Here is a 4,812-nt window from a genome sequence, read left to right as displayed (position 1 = left end):
CAAGAGGCATGACTGGTTCAGACGTGACCAAGTCCCCAAGTGATCTGGTGGCTCTCGCCCATCAAGAGGCGTGACCATGGTTCAGACGTGACCACAAGTCCCCAAGTGATGTTGTGGCTTTACGCCTATCAAAAGGTGTTGCTATGGTTCGGATACGACCAAGCCCTCAAGTGATCAATAATATGATAAATCAATAAGGCAGGATACCCATGTTTGAACCGCGCATCATGGCAGTAGGTCCTCTTTGGCACCCTTTAACTTTTTGCAAGAAAAAAAAAATTCTTCTTGAACCGGGATTTTTAAACCGGATATTGAGAGCTTCAAAGCTTTGTGGGAGACATCTTCCCCTTGAACCGGATTTTAAACCGGAATCCTTCTTTTTAAGCCGGAAATTTTCCAATGGTCTTTAAATTTGCACCAATATGGTGGTTTAGGGTCCTGCATTAAACAACTTTGCAAACCGGAGTAATTGCTCTTTTAAAGAAGGCAATATAAAATATATTGGATGGGTTTCACCTGATATATCATGCCAGTAATTATCCACTGCGGAGTTGATGATCACCATGGTGAAGTTAAGATCAATCATGTCCAAGTCGGCCGCGGCAGCCGGCAGATGAGTCAGCCGCGACATTATAAGCCGGTGCAGATGAGCGAGGCATCCTCCATGTTGTAAGCTGGCACGGGCACATGAACCTGCCGCGTGGGCGGGCGGGCGAGTCGTCCATGGCGTGAAGCCGAACTTGCATCTACGGTACAACACCACCCCTTTTCCCTTTAACAGTCGCCCTGCATAATAATATTTACAGGCCAGAGTAATTGTTCTCTGATGGAAACAATATGTATTGATAAAATAGACTCGGATGGATATCACCTGGCATTTTTTATCGGATGATATTGATGGTGCAAACCAAACTTAGATAACCGGGTCCGCCAGATAACCTGATGTGTCCATGCAAACCGGACTCCCGGGTTAACAATTTAGCGTGTGTCCACCAAGGATCGAGCGCGTTGCGAGTGCTGGTACAACTTCTGCAGCCTGCTTTTCCGCTTTGTCTCTATGATCTTTCTTCAGACGGACTATACCAATTGCTCCGCACACGGCAGGCGGCCACAAGGTTCATCCTCCTGTCAGACCACACTCATCCTGGTCGGGCCCGCTTACCGGCAGTATGTCCTTATCTCCTGCGAAGGCACTGATTTCACCGCTATCTCCATGGCAACCAGCCCGGTGGGTTAGCAGAGGATTTGACGCTGAAGCCGGATAAACCGCCCGGCGGTTTAGGAGACTGGCGGCGGGTTAGAAAGCACCGGTGCAGCGGAGGCTTGGGCGTTGACGCAGCACCAAAGGCGCACCAAGGCGAGGCCGACGAGGTGTACGGAGGCAGCTCACAAGTGGCCTCAGGTGTCTCATGATGCGGGATCTTGTGCAGAAGAAGGCCGGTTCACTGGGGCTTGGCGGTTTGAAGAGCTGGTTTACGGCTGTTGACTCTGAGTTGGACTAATGTTCAGTAAACAACTCGAAGCGTAGCCACAGCCATATCCGTTTTTGAGTAGTAGCCGGCTCCCTGATGCTTTGATCAGATAGTTTCTGTTCCTCTCGTTTCCATCAGGTGATGAGTACTAGCAGTAATAACTTACCCAATCTCCGGGTAACTTGCCGCAACACCTGATCATCTCGGAATTTGAATAGACAATTTGCCTTGCCTCTGTTCCTAATGACAGCTCAACACACATCGACCCGGATTCGACGGATCACCTTGCGTCGGCGGCGCAGAGCAGAGCTCCAAACCCTCGGTGGCAGCTTACTCGCTACAGGCGACTCGACAACAGAGTAGACTCCTTTGAAAAACTTGCCGTACAGATTACTCCTTCCCCCCAAAAAATAGAGTTTTCCTGTAGACCATATTTAAGTATCCGAATAACAGTAGTAGCAACAGCAGACTTTAACAGGTCACTTTATGAAACCGCCTCGGGATTTGGTCCTTGTCTCCTCACGCGCGCGCTGATATGGATTATTCTGACCCGCCGTGCAGCTATAGAAAAATTCCTGTCAGCCTTGACGATACGTAGCAAAAATTGATCTCCAAATCGGATTCGACGGGCCGCGTTGTATCGGCAACGCACAGAACATCAAACTCTAACTTCCTTTTAACTCCTGCCGAACTCGGCGACTTGTAGTAATGCCAAAGCAAAAATTAATCTTCTGTTGGTTTCGACGGATCGCCAAAGACGGGTGCGGCGAACGGGCCGCAGAACCCTAAATTTCTTTCATTTACAATCTTAGTATATGCTCTTCCGACTGCTCGTTGTTGATGCAGATCCTTTCTTCATCTGAAAAATTACAAAACTCTTCGATCCCTGGAAAAAATCCCTTCAAGAACTCAACACCACCGTGCGCAAGCCCCACGGTGGGCGCCAACTGTCGTGGAATTGTCACGGCAGATGTCCTTAGTGTCAGGACTTAGTCGCGAGGCCAACGCAGCTATGTGGTAGCTTGAGAGGGGTTGAGCGGGACAAGAGACGCGATGTTTTAACCAGGTTCGGCCCCTCACGGTGGAGGTAAAAGCCTACATCCTGCTTCATTGATATTGATGATGATGATCACGATTACAAGAGTGCTCTATCTTGAGAGCTATTGTCTAAACCTAACTTGTCCAACTTGTGGAACTTATGAATCTTGTCTCTTTTGTGGAACTTATGAATGTTGGAGGGGCGGGTTACATGTAGAGTCCTATTAGGATTAGGACTGGTCTATCTCTAATACAAACCGGATACAAGTCCAGGTCTTAGCTCCTTGTAAGATAATGTTCCTCATGCCTTTCCTCTTAAACCGGCCCACCGTTAAACGTGAACCGGCCTTCTGGGCTTTGGGCCTTGTCATCCGTCGATCCCGCGCGCCGGATTACCAGTGAGTCATAATGACGAGGTGGGTTGCTTGTAAACCACCAGGTCAGGGCGGGTCGCCAGTAACTCGCCAAGTGTCAGCGGGGTCTTCAGATAAACCGCCAAGTCCGGCCGGGTTAACTTCCGGCCGGTTTACACCGCGGGGTATATCCCCGATAGTAGGCCAATAAAAACCGGATTGCAATAGCTTATGTGCAGTTCTATCTCCAGCGTGGTGTCCTCCATAAGCTTCGGAGTGACACTTGCGTAGGATCTGTTCCTGTTCATACTCAGGTATACAATGTCTAATAACACCATCTACTCCTTCTTTATAAAAGTGTGGGTCATCCCAGAAGTAATGCCTTAAATCATAAAAGAACCTTTTCTTTTGCTGGTATGTGAAACTAGGTGGTATAAACTTAGCAACAATGTAATTAGCATAATCAGCATACCATGGAGCACTATGAGAAGCATTTATGACATTTAATTGTTCATCAGGAAAGCTATCATCAAAGGTAGTGGGTCGTCAAGAACATTTTCTAACCCAGACAAGTTATCTGCAACGGGGTTCTCAACTCCCTTTCTATCAATAATATGCAAATCAAATTCTTGTAGCAAGAGAACCCATCTAATAAGTCTAGGTTTAGCATCTTTCTTTTCCATAAGATATTTAATAGCAGCATGATTCGTGTGAATAGTTACTTTGGAATCAACAATATAAGGTCTGAACTTATCACAAGCAAATACAACTGCTAAGAACTCTTTTTCAGTAGTAGCATAATTTCTCTGGGCATTGTCTAGAGTTTTACTAGCATATTGAATAACATTTAATTTCTTATCAACTCTTTGCCCTAGAACAACACCTACATCATAATCACTAGCATCACACATAATTTCAAAAGGAAATTTCAATCAGGTGGCTGAACAATAGGTGTAGACATCAATGCTTTCTTAAGTATTTCAAACGCTTCTACACAATCATCATCAAAACGAACGGTATATCTTTTTGTAATAAATTAGTCAGAGGCCGAGAAATTTTTGAGAAGTCCTTAATGAACCTCCTATAAATACCGGCATGACCAAGGAAACTTCTTATACCTTTGATGTCCTTGGGACACGACATCTTTTCAATAGCATCAACTTTAGCTTTATCAACTTCAATGCCTCTTTCAGAAATTTTGTGCCCCAAGACAATACCTTCATTAACCATAAAGTGGCATTTCTCCCAATTCAAGACAAGGTTAGTTTCTTCATATCTCTGCAAAACTCGATCAAGGTTGCTTAAGCAATCATCAAAAGAGGATCCATAAACTGAGAAATCATCGATGAATACCTCACATATCTTTTCACAAAAATCAGAAAATATAGCCATCATGCATCTTTGAAAGGTAGCAGGTGCATTACATAAACCCAAAGGCATACGTCTATAAGCAAAAGTACTAAAAGGGCAAGTAGAAGTGGTCTTACATTGATCATCAGCTGATACAGGTATTTGAGAGAAACCAGAATAACCATCTAGAAAGCAAAAATGTGTATGTTTGGATAATCTTTCTAGCATTTGATCAATAAAAGGTAAGGGGTAATGATCTTTTTTAGTAGCCTTATCTAATTTGCGGAAATCAATTACCATCCTATAACCTGTAATAATTCTTTGCGGAATCAATTCATCTTTATCATTAGGAACGACAGTAATACCTCCTTTCTTAGGAACACAATGGACATGACTTGCCCACTGACTATCAGCAACGGGATAAATTATACCTGCCTCAAGGAGCTTTAGTATTTCTTTTCTTACCACTTCTTTCATCTTAGGATTCAGTCGTCGTTGGTGATCAATAACTGGTTTGGCATCTTTTTCCAAAATTATTTTGTGTTGACATAGAGTGGGACTAATGCCCTTAAGATCATCAAGAGTATATCCAATAGCAG

This window comes from Triticum urartu, chromosome 7A (assembly GCF_056163025.1).
Source record: "Triticum urartu cultivar PI428250 chromosome 7A, HENAU_Tu73, whole genome shotgun sequence".
NCBI classification, from domain to species: Eukaryota; Viridiplantae; Streptophyta; class Magnoliopsida; order Poales; family Poaceae; genus Triticum; species Triticum urartu.
Note: the sequence above shows the minus strand (reverse complement) of the source record.